The sequence below is a fragment of the Lynx rufus genome, unplaced genomic scaffold (genome assembly GCF_022079265.1).
Source record: "Lynx rufus isolate CCGP_SWC_20201006 ecotype Redwood Valley unplaced genomic scaffold, mLynRuf1.p SCAF_9, whole genome shotgun sequence".
Taxonomy (NCBI): Eukaryota; Metazoa; Chordata; class Mammalia; order Carnivora; family Felidae; genus Lynx; species Lynx rufus.
In genome coordinates, this window is record NW_025814897.1 from 64,629,959 (window position 1) to 64,642,385 (window position 12,427).

The following is a 12,427-nucleotide window of genomic DNA, read 5'->3' on the forward strand; positions in this document are numbered from 1 at the left end:
AGTGGGACGCAGAGCCTTCCAGACGGGTTGATCAGAGACAGGGAATGAGGCTGCCTTCAGGCCAACCTCAACTTGGACTGGATCCTACGGGTGTGGGAAGTCCGGACACCCAAAGTGTTGCTACTCTGGGTGTGCCTCCAATCGGTTTTTCCGTGGCTTCTCTCTTTGCAACTCTAGATACAAATTGCTTTTCTGCTTCCTCGTTTTCATTTCCTACGGCCGGGGAATGAATGGTGCTGAAGGGCTGAAGAAGCCCAGGGGACAGGCAGCACCAGAGCCAGGAACCGCCCGTCGGTGTCTCCGGGACCGGAAGGGTGCAGGGCGGGGAGGCAACAGGAGCGGGGCGGGGCTCACGGGGGCGTGGTCTGCGGGAGGCGGGGCTTGTAGCACCGTCCAGGGGGGCGGGGCCACGGCTGGGCTGACTAGGCGAAGGCAGGTTCGAAAGGGCGGAGTTGACGAGGTCGGTCCCCGAGGACAGGGAACCGGTGGCGGACCGGTCCCTGCGGACCGCCGCGGAGCCCGAGAAGGAAGGGGAGTGGAGGGGCGGTCCCAGGGGAAGGAGGGCGGGGAGAAGCGGGGGCTCCGGGACGAGCCTCCTGTGGGTCCCGCCCCCGTCACGTGGGCTCCAGACCCGGCCGCTGCCGCTCGGTCCGCTGGTTGGTCGGTCAGTTGGTCGGTGGGTCAGTGGCCTGCAGCTCGGTTCTCGGCTCTCATGTTCGGAGGTGGGAGGGACACGGGAGCGGCCCTCACACCTGAGCCGCCCGGAGAGGAGCCCAGCACCCAGGTCAGTGGGCTGTCCCCACGCCCCAGGTCCCCTGCGCGTTCCGGACCGGGAGCCCCCCGCGGGTACATTGCCTAGGTAACCGAAAGCCCCCAGATTCAAGAACCACTCGAGGAGTGGGGGTCAGTGCCAGTTAGGGCCCCAGAGTGGGTCCCAGATGCGAGGGCAGGAACCCTCTTCCTCTTCTCTGGCCAGAAGACTGGGAAGAGGGTATAACTCCCGAGGAGGATTTGCTTCGAATTTTCACCGAACCCTGCCTGGGATCCATGGACAATCCGCGCCCCTGCAGGTGCCAGCATGGCCCTGGAGATGCGCTGGATGGTCATTCACTTCAGTTTTGTGCGGTATGTCACCGAAGCATCAGAGTAACTAGAGAGCACAAGGGTGGGGGGGGGAGGGTCAGGCAGCTTAGGGTCTCTGCCCAAGCATATCTGTTCAGTGTGGTCAGATGCAACGCCTCGACTGAGACCAACTCTATACTCTAATTGCAAAAATGCAACATGCCATCAAAGTCTCAAGCCACTGCAGTCCCAGGAGACTGCCAGATGGGGATGGTCCTACTTAAAAGTGGGCTCCTCCTCTCCCTCATGACATCCCAACTCCAGTTTTGCAGTTTTTCTTCAAATGAAAATGAGATTATGTATTTAAAAGCTAGAATTTCCAAAGTTTGTGTAGGATTGAAACAGGTATTCTAACTAGTGTTTAATCCTCTTAGAAAACAAACCCAGAGTGTTGTAGTTTGCTTTCAGAGCAGCTGGATATTTGGTATCGGTGGATCCCCCTTTGCATATTTTGGTCTACTTCCTATCTTTCTCTTCATTTGTCTCTTTCCTTTCCCAGTTCCTTAATTGATTATAATACAAATCGGAAGTGTTTCCAAATTGTATGTTGCATTTTGTGAAGTTAAATGCCCAACTACAGGAAGGTAGTTGGCTGTGCACAAAATTCATCTTCAAGATGTTCAGTCTTTGATTATTGTTTGTATCTGGAAAACAAAATATTATTTGATTTCGAGATTATTTCTCTCTTGGGGTTGGAAGGCAGCCCATTAGTATTCTGCTTAAATTCATATTTAAACAACTATGAAGTGGGAGATGAGAGAGATTAGTGCATTTCTCACTGCATTCATACATGATTTTATTCATACATTTATTATTATTATTCTTACTTAGAAATTAGATGATGTGCCAGTTATTAGCTTATTGCTACTGGGGGGGACAAACTGAGAATCATGGTCTCTTCTTTACTGGGGTAGCTATGACAGGTGCACTGGTTTGAAGACCATGCACTGGTTTTAAGTACAATGACAAATGCCCTGAAGGAGGGAAGAGCAAAGAGTTGTGGGAATTCCTGTCTTTCACCTGAGCAGGGAAGATCTGGGATAATTTCAAGAAAGGGGTGATGTGTGTGATCCATCTCGGAGGATTTCTCCTGGGCGTCTCCAGGCAGAGGTGGGTAGAGCATGACCTGGGCTGAGATCTGTGTAGGCAGGGCAAGCACCAGCTAGTCATGAGAAGTGGCAAGTGGTCTAACTGGACTCCCAGAGCAAGTGCTAGACAATAAAGCTGGTGACAAGGATGAAACATGGCCCCAGTGGGCCGTGAAAGCCAGGTGCAGAAGTCTGGACTTAGAAAGCATGGAGCCAGTGACAGGTTTTACTCAAGGGATTGACTGTGAGCTTCTCAAAGTCCAGGACCTTGGCCCTTGACCCTCCCAACCCCTAGCCAGACGGGGAGAAAATCCAGTAAATATTTGTGGAATGAATGGTCAGGCAACCCTTTGGAGCTGAGCTTCTCAACCTTTAACAAGCTTAAGAATCACGAGGGGGGTCTTAATTCAAATGCAGATTCTGATTCCTACCTAGGTCAGGGGTGGAACCTGATCTGCCTTTCTAACACATTCCAGGGTGGTGCTCTTCACTATCTATGGCAAGGATTAAGGACCTTGGTTTGCAAACCTGGGGAGCTTTTAAACTGTTTGGATGAAGTGGGTCCGGGATGGTCTTCCCAAGTTCCCCCAGGGGTGATTCTGATGAAGGCCAAGGTGGAGCCTGCTCTAGCCCACTGTGGCTGTGGCAAGGAGTGAGCAGAGGGGAAAGACCCTGGGATGGAGGGACCAGTTAGGACATTGAAAATCCACCAGCATAGAAGCGGTGAGGCCTTCTATTGGGCCTGAGGGGGACAGGTGGGAGAGACTTTGGAAAGATAGAATCTGTGGGCCAGGGGGCCAGGGATATGTGGTATCTGTCTTCAGACTGAGCGGACTGCTTCCAGCAGTGAGGATAGGGGAATGACAATTCAGCTTTGGAGAAGAATGGCATGCCCTTTAGGCTCTACCATTTGACATGATAACATTTGGAAGTTGGTTTTAACGTGGATGTCAGAAATTTTTTTTTTTTTTCTGAAATACAAACCTGTTCATGACTTCCCTGCTTAAAATCCTCTGGCTGATCCCCTCTTGCAAAATATAAGGAGGAAAAGCTAATATGAATGCAACTAATGAGGTATCTAGACATTTATTAAGTTCGCAGACTGTGCACCCCCATTCGAGAGGCGACACTTGGGTGGGGGGAGATGTGACATTGTCACCACTTGGTGTGGGCACAACTAGGCTGAAGCTTCTGGCAGCTTTGTTTTTTCTGGAGTCACTATTTTTCCTGCTTCCTCTTTGCGGTGGTTCCACTTTATGTTTCCTGGCATCAGTCTTTGGTTTCAACACTTGCTGGCATCTAGGTGTCTCGGTTTTCAAAGAGCCCACAGGTGGTTTCAGAAAGGTGGGCTGTATCCCTTATAGACTCTGAGAGCCAGGTCTCCTTAGCCCTTGCAGAGCTTCAAGACACCCATTCTTATCTCTGACCCACTCAGTAAATAACCTGGGAGATGCAATCTGTTTAGCTTCAGACCCAGATCTCCTCAAGGCCTTGCGATTTTCCAGGGGGCTGCTAACACAGCTTTGTCTTCAGGAAATTTATGATTTTTACTTAGTGCTCCTAGGTAATTCTTACTTTGGTGCTCCTCTATAATTCTTGCTTTCATTTCCTCTGTCTGTCACGTATGCCCTTATGCACACAGAGAACTGACTCTTCACTGTGCACCATGCTCTTAATCACCGTGTTCCATGTCATGTAGTCATTTGGCCCTGTAACGTATCTGTGGATGGAAGGTCTGCACAAGATGGGATAGGGTTGCCTCCCTGATAGGATAAAGTATAACATCCTTCTTTGGCCTTCCAGGCTCTGCAAAGGCTGGCAATAATTTAGCTCTCCAGCTGTATCTCCACTGTTCCCCAAACCGAGTAGCTCAAGAGATCCTATCTTTTGTGCCTCTCTGTCTTTGCACGCACTATTTGCTCTTCATGGAAAGCTTTTTGTCTGCCCCGTGAGCTGAACGGACTCTTATTAACTTCAGGATGCAGATCAAACTCTTGAAGCACCTCTCCTCCCCCCACCTCCAAGTCACTTTTACTCTTCTCTCTAGTACATACATGTAGCATCAACTGGAGAACTGTGCTATGGTCCTGAGGTGCTTTATTGGCATGTCTCTGTCCACACCCACTCCAGACTCTTGTGTGCAGCCCTACATCTAGCAGATGTCCAGGAAGAGTTTGTGATAAACATGGGCCTGGAGCTGGCTGGTTTTGCAATGTTTGCTTCAGTGAAAGGGGAAAAGAGTAGGCTATTCTGCACAGGTGATGAGGGAAGAAACAAGAACAGAACCTGAAAGACTGGGACAAGCCCAGTGAGGAGTGTCCCACATGGCTAGAGTCAGAGGGTGGAGTGGGGAGGGGACACTGGGAGAGGTAGACTGCAGTCTTAGGCTGGGGAGAGGTCAGGGAAGGCCTTGAGCATTGAAGTTAAGGAATTGACATTTTCTTCTCATGATATTGAAGGCCTTTTGGTGTGGAAAACACGTAGTGAACTCTCTGCTTTCAGGAGGATTCAGGGCTGAAAAGGGCCGGTTGCAGGGCCAAGGAGCAACTTCCTGTGAGAATATGCTCTTGGAATAACCCATAGAGGTAGCTTAGGGTGTAAATCAAGGCAATGGCAATAGAGATGGAGAGTGAGTGATCTTGTCCAGAAATCCTGCAGGATTTGGTGACTGACTGGATTTGAGGGAGAGGGAAAGGCATCAAATTGGACACTGACACTTTGTGCTAATGTGCTGGGAGAAGAACGAGGCATTGTTAGTAGCATGAGAGCAAGGAGGAGATTCTTGGAAGGGGGAAGGGAAATGAGGATGGTTGATTCCTTTTGGAATCAGAAGAGAGCCTTGAGTAGTTTCTCATATCACACACACACACACACACACACACACATACACACACACACTCACACACACACACACACACACACACACACACACACACATGAATGGTGAAGCGACCCAAAGGAACCTATGCAGGGTCACCTGCTGCTGGTGGCAGAAGCCAGGCCTCCTGGCCCTTTGGCCTGGGCCTCTTTGTAGCACTGTGAGTTGGCCAGAGAAGAGCTGCCAGAGGTCCAGATGGAGATTCCATTAGGCAGTGAAAAATGGGAAAAAGACCAGGTTTAGGGTGAATTCAGTCTGCAGAGCAGCTAAAGCTGGAATCTTAGAGGTCAAGAATTCAGAAGGGAGTCTGTTGGTAGCCATTGCCAATGGGGGTTTGAAGGCTCATGCGTCCTCCTTTCTGTCCTATGGCCTACTATATGTGGGCTGATGGAAAGTAGGGAGTGTTTTATGGTATGGACACTCATACTTGTTAGTGCTCCATGTTGGTACATGTGTATCGAATGGTTTTTCTGGGAATACAACCACCAATCTGTCAGTTCTGTGGAAAGATGTATTCCAAAACCCACACACTTTTGCCCCCCCCCCCCGACAAACTTTAGGGACGCATCCAATCAGTCTCGAGAAGTGGTCTGTGCAGTGTTGGAGTGGGGGGTGGTGGGTGGCACCCATCCGGGGAAGGCTTCCAGCCTTAGGGACCTCATTCCTCCAAGCAGAGGCCTGTGAGTAGGGCCAGTGTCAGGGGGCCAGATGGATGGGGTAGGGCCATAGCTGTCAGGGGAGGGGAGAAGACCTTATCTAGAATCTGACTGATGCCTGGAGACTCAGTGACCCCGAGGCTGGATTTCCTCTCCTCCTCATCTCTCCCTTCCACACCTTTCTGTCTGGCCAGGTCCCTCACTCTCCAGCCTCCCAAGGACAGGTCCTGCCTTTGCCATGGCATAGCGTCACCTTAGTTTGCTAAGACAGAGCTGGGCTAATGCATGTCAAACACTTAGATTATTGCCTGGTATGTGGTAATTGGCAAGTGAAAACAAAGACAAGGAAGCCTGGGGTTCAACTTCAAGGGAAAACTTGTCAAGCCTCCTGGCTCTTTTGAATTATGCAGCTGGATCTCTGGGAAGTTTCTACCTTATCTTGTTTTGATTTTTTGTTTTTGCGCTATTAATTAATTAATTAATTTATTTATTTTTACTGATACTAAAATGGGTGCAGGGCCTTCTCATCCATGGTAAAGAATCAAGGATAGCCATGGATTGCAGACTTGGGACTTGGGTTGTCCAGGAATGACTCAGGAATGACTTATACGGAGGTGAGTGGGTGGAGGGCCTTCTGACAAATCTCCAAGAACAGATTCTTAACCCAGGTGAGGCTGTTCAGGGGAATTGATGGCAGCCTGGCCTCTCCTCAGGCCTAGAGCTGCTGAGCCGGTCTCAGGCGGCTCTGCTTTGGGTATATCTGTTTCTTCCTGGTGATGAGGACAGGCATAAGGAAGGGTTCATCCAAAATCCTAGGGTTGATCTCTGTCTGCTCAGGGATAGCCACTGCTTGCTGGTTGCTGGGAGTGTGCTCAGTGGGCATAGTCAGAACTTCTGCCCAGACTCCCTGGTGAAAACGTAAATCCACAGTGAGTTGTGTGCATGGTTGGAATGTACCAGTCACATGTAGCTGGGCCTCTCAGCTGGGCAGGGACCACTCTAACTGGGAGGGCCACCCTTGTGACTGCACTGCTATCCCAAGAAGTCTTAGCAAGCTTCTCCAACCTGCTTCTGGCAGAAAAGCCCAGAAATCTCTGCCAAAAGGAACTCTTAAGGTTGATAAACTGTCTGTGTGTGTGTGTGTGTGTGTGTGTGTGTGTGTGTGTGTGTGTGAGAGAGAGAGAGAGAGAGAGAGAGAGGAAGGAAGGGTGGGAAGGAGGAAAGAAAGGAAGGAAGGGAAAGAGAGAGAGAGAAAGAGGTAGTTGTATAGGAGCCAAAGGTCTGTTGTAGGGATTAGGGAAGAGAGGAGGGCAGAGCCACAGCTGAGGCCAGGAACACCAAGAATCGGTTACCTTTGTTTCTTACATGCACTCGTGGCAACTCCACTCTCTTCAGGGGCAACAGTCCTTCTCCCAACACAGGGCCTTGTTTCCCCTGAATCAAAGAGGTTTTTGGAGGAATAGCTAGCTGGACACTGCGTGGCTTCACCAAGGCAAAAGAGGTGTCGGCAGACTGGCCCCACGGAAAGCTGCCTCCAGAAGAAGGATATGGGGGGCTTCCGGCTTTGACGGGTTTACAAAGGGCTTGTCTCATGAGGGGGGGAAATTATTCCCATTTCACAGGAGGCAAATACGTGCCAGAGAAGTGATTTTTTAAAAAAGACCCAGAGTTTTAGATTTAATTTATTGTCTAAATTGGGACACTCTTGAGAGAGAAAGGAGGCAGACAAATGCTGGGTGGGGTCCTGGGGTGACAGGACTATCTTGGGTGTACCAGGGATGTGGTGTCGAACTCCAGATTCAGTAAGCAACCAGGTCAGGTAAGGGGGGGGGTGGTGGCTGGGGGACTGGAGAGAGAGGATTGCAGTAGGGGGAGGGGAGACGTTAGAACTTGAATTTGGACTGGAAAGGAAGATTCTTCTTAATTCAACATTTTACCAAAGCAAAGGAATAGTTCTTGGCTCTGACACCTGACCTTGACTGGATGTCATGAAAAAGTTTTATTACATAAGCTCTTCCTGTGACCAGCCAAGACATCTGGTTCTTCTATGCAGTGCCGCTCACCCGGTAACAACAACAACCACCCTGTGCGTCCGTCTAGGTTTTCGCCGCGCCAGCTCACTGGAACTGCACAGTGCCTCGGGCGGGGATTATTGTCCTGCTTCTGGAGATGAGGAAACTGACTCCTGCCTATCCCCCTCCTTCCAGCATGGCGGGCAGCAGGTGTTCTCCACCATGAGGACCTGGCCTCCCTGATCTCCGAGGTCCCTGCTAGCTCTAGAGTATGGACTTTGAACCAGACAGGCCTCCCTTTAAATCCCCCTTAAATCCCCCAGTACACAGATTTTCTGTCACTGCTTTGAGCTTTAAGTTCCTCATTTGTTAAATGGGAACAATAATAAGCCTATTTCGTTTGTTTCTTGTGATGATGAAATGAGAGGATGCACATACCGTGTTGCCTGTGGTGCTTGGCTCATCCCATGTCATCCTCTTCTCAGGAAGCCCGGAAAAAACTACGTTGTCAAGAACAGTGATTTACATCATCTAGCGGGCTTGTTCTGAAATTTCGGGGCAAGTAGCATTCTCTGGGCCTCTAGGTGTGACACGGAAGGGGCAGCCCTGGTGAAGGTGAGCAGGGAGTCCATAAGGCAGAAGTACATGGCAGCCTGGTTTCAGATGGCTGGTCACCCATGTATAGGATGAAGGCAGCAGAGGGAGCTGAGCACCCAAACCACCTCTGTGAGATGTGGCATGTGGCAGGGAGGTGCAGAGTCCTGCCCGCAGACTCCAAAAATCAATGGTGTGAGTTTCCTACCTGACCATGTGGGAAAGCCCATAAGGTGCAACCTTAGCCTGGTTGCATTAATAGAAGTCCTGGCTTTAGACCTTGCTAGAAGATCATCCCACTTTGTCCTGCACTGGCCAAGGCTGGACACACCACACTCTGGGAGTAGGTGGAGGAGGGATGCTCTCTGCTGCAAAGCTGGAGTCTGTGCTCTGCAAGGTTTGAAAGGACTTGAGAACTGACAGGAAGACACCAGGGCCATGACTGATTTTCAGGTCGGACCTATCTTGTTGTGTGTTGCTCAGAGGGCAGAGTTGGGAGTCCATGGTGGTGATGGGAGAGAGAATTAGAGAAGAGGCAGATTTCAGTTCGCACTGATGTAAGAAATTCCACAGAATTCACGCTGATCTTTAGGGGGAGGCAGCAGTCTTACAGCCTGTGTTGTGGTCTATGTAAAGAGGGCGTTGTCCAAGCGGTATTGGTTAGAGAGAAGTTTGCAAAATAGTAGGGGAGGCAGATTTGCTGGGAGGTCTAACTAAGAGAACGGCAGGACTGTGGGGGATAGTTGGCTTCTGAGCAGAGATGAGTTGCAGCAAACGCAGGGTGGGATGAAGGCGGGAGGCCGGGAGGGGGTGGCTGCAAACTCTGCAGGACTTTCTCTGTCCCAAGCCACAGGCCAAAGTCCTGCCCCGTAATGGGGTTTGGGAGAGAAGCTTTGTGGCCTGAAACTCTGAAGCTGTGACCCCAAAGAAGTGATTAGACTCTGTGCATTCTCTGTTCATGCCTAACCTTGGCTCAGCCACCTATCCGGGGCTCAAAGTCTCTTACAGACTCATGGTCACCCCTTGAAGATTTTGAGAACACAGCATCCTGGCATCTGAAGAACCTGGGCCATGTGGTCTGAGGCAGTGGCTCACAGCATCCAAGAGGGGATGGCAGGTATAGGAAGGAGACATCCAGGAAGGCACTGGGCATGACACTGGGAAGTCTGACTGTCTGTCTGCAGCCTGGGCTGCAGAGTGAGCTTCCAGCCCTAAAAGGAGCCGGGGAAGGGCTGTGGGCAGCAGGGCCTTATTCAAGTAGGCTGAGGTTTTGGGTGGGGTGTATGGGCGGAGGATGGAGAGTGTTGTGGTTAAGCAACGTGGATGCCTGTGGGGCACGCTATCCTGGCCTGGTTGGCAGGGAGGGAGGCCAGGGACGCCCTAAAGTCAGAACTGGCCCACTGGATCTAAGGAAAGTCCCCCTTTCAGGAGCAGAGGTAGAGCATAATTCTAAGTACTCTGGAGGCAATAAACTTGTGACCTCATTTATTATTTCAGGCACTGAATGATTTTTGACCATCCTCTATGCTGAGGACTGGGATGATGGGAACATGAGAGGAGTGAGACATGTCCTCTGCTTGGATAGCACTTAAGGAGTGTACTCCTTTCTCAAAACAGGCAATAATGACCAAACCACAGAGAGAACATTCAGAGAAACAAGCGTTTGGGGTACCTGGCTTGCTGAGGAAGTGGCATTTGAGATGTGTCTGGAAGGAAAGATGGGGAACAGAGACTCCCCTTCCTCTGGGTGAAGGGCATTTCTGGCTCAGGGAACAGCAATGCACAAAGGAAGGTGTGGGGATGGTGAATTAAGGGACGGTTGCAGACAACAGCCAGGGGTTTGCTTTGGCTACAACTGAGGAATGGGGTTATATGGGTAACTGGGATTGGAAATCATCATTTATTAAGTCCCCGCCGGGCGTCAGGGACCGAGCACAGAGCCATCTGTGCTGATGTACATCTCACAGGGGCCTCTCAGGGCTTTCACCCAGCAGGAAAAGTGACTTTCCTAAGGTTCCCTAACTGGCAAGAGGCTGAAATAAGACTTACGCCTGGTCTACCTGATCCTCAAACCCATGTTTTTTCCACTCTATCTTGCCACCATGTTGAGAGGTCAGATTATTCAGAGTCTTAAATTTACCATGAAGAGCCAATTCTTCATGTTGAGGTGGGAAGATGGTCAGTCTGCACGTGTCGGATGACATTAACCTGTGAGAAGCACTTGGTGGACGTGACCAGATTGTTAAGGATACACAGCCAGCCCCAATAAGTATATATGTACACACACAAAGACCTATTTGGAAGTAAGTCTCTAAAATAGTAGGAAGTTGCATAGTTCCGTGGTGCCATAGAAACTGTTACTTCCTGAGCACCATAGGCAATTGCTGATTTCCTGGCTGGATTCCTCCCACTCTATAAAGTACATGAGAATGGGGCAAGATAACCTGGAATCTAATCTAATTTCTACAAAAAGCCTCTTGGCTTAGCTACTTTATCATTAGTGACAAGTTGCCTACAACCCACCTCATCTGTTGGAGACCCCAGGGTGTCAGCCGTAAAGGGATATGTAAGATGGCGCTCTGGATTGGGTTGGAAGGTGGGGTGAGGGACTAGAGTCGGAGAAGCCTCGGCAGTAACCCAGGTAGGGGTGTGGGGGTGGAGAGAGGCCAACACTGTTCAGTAAACTGGCTGGGAGCCTGCCTGTGCAGGGGTGTCGAGTGGGGGCTGGGGTGCCTGTGTGAAAGGAGAGCACCGTTTCCACCAAGCATGTTCAGGCTCTGAGCAGGTGGGTGCTGGTGGTGGCTGCCTGCTGAAAGTGGGCTCCTTCCTTATCTTGTATGCTATAGAGCCAGCCAGTCCTTATTGCTGATTGTGCCTGTGTCTACCCAGGGCCCCATCCTCTCTGTTCAGCTTGGCCGTACAGCCGGAGCTCAGAACCCAGATCCAGCCACAGCCTCTTCTTTAGGGTGGACCCGGGGTCCTTCGGGCTGCCCAATGGGACGCTTCCCCTCAGCCTGGAGAGAAAGCCTGAGAAGACCACCTTAGGGAGGCTGGGTGCAGATTCGGTAATATCTGGGCTGCAGAGACTCGGGATCTCATGTTAACAGGAGACTTCAGGTGGGACAGTGCCCTCCCTCTGTGTCCTGCCTACTAATCAGGAGCACTTTGAAAACTGTTAAGGCTGCTCCAGGGTCATGAATCTAGTCCTCAAACGTCATGGTTATTTGCATTTGAAAGAGAATTTTATTTTATTTTATTTTTTACTTTTTTTAACGTTTATTTTTTATTTTTTTAAATATGAAATTTATTGTAAAAACCACATAATTTTCAAGAGAGAGCAAGAGAGGGGAGGGGCAGAGAAAGAGAGAGACACACAGACTCTGAAGCAGGCTCCAGGCTGTGAGGTGTCAGCACAGAGCCCAACGCGGGGCTTGAACTCACGAGCTGTGAGATCATGACCTGCGCTGAAGCCAGACACTTAACTGACTAGGCCACCCAGGTGCCCCTGAAAGAGAATTTTAAATAAATCTAGCGACAGTTGAATGAGGGATGGCGTGAGAAGGCTTCCACAGGCTACATGAGACCCACGTCTTGTTGCATCACTGTCACACACCGCGTATGGCAACCTTTCCTAAGTAATCCCGGGGGCAATTGCCCGTTTGGCCATAGATAGGTGTTCTGTGAGAGTGTGATGTCCACAGGGAGCAACTGTGAGGCCTCTCGGCCACCAGGACAACTTGGCCATCTTCTGTCAAAGCCACCTCTGAATTAAATGGGCTCTCCTGACACCAGTGCCCAGGGCCAGGGACCTCCCGCTCCATGAATGTGGTCAGGACATGGCCCTTCCTGCCCCCAACCCCAGGAGCCCAGCTTCAGCTTCAGCCTCCATGTTTGGGGTCTCCCAAATCCATCTCCTGGCTGTGACTTCTCTGCCAGGTGCCTGCCTGGCCCATGAACAACATAAACCCTGCCTGCTCACTGTCCCAAAGTGAGGTGCCTGAGAGACCCTGGTGGAATGGCTGAGAAAGCTGCCAAGGGGCTCTAAGAGTAAGCACAAGATCAATGGGACACTTTCTG

General features: G+C 50.5%; 1 protein-coding gene across 7 annotated transcripts in view; it reads left to right on the forward strand.

The window, feature by feature from the left end:
• Window positions 1–590: 590 nt before the first annotated feature.
• The window catches only part of PPFIBP2 (PPFIA binding protein 2), a 148,927-nt gene continuing 137,090 nt past the window's right edge, over window positions 591–12,427 (forward strand). For 5 of the 7 annotated variants that reach the window (XM_047071290.1, XM_047071286.1, XM_047071291.1 and 2 more), the window contains exon 1: window positions 592–784. The gene's annotated coding sequence lies outside the window, so the exon portion shown is untranslated. Of the gene's footprint in view, window positions 785–839; window positions 1,126–12,427 lie in introns of those variants that run through there. The other 2 variants (XM_047071289.1, XM_047071288.1) reach the window with 2 other exon arrangements.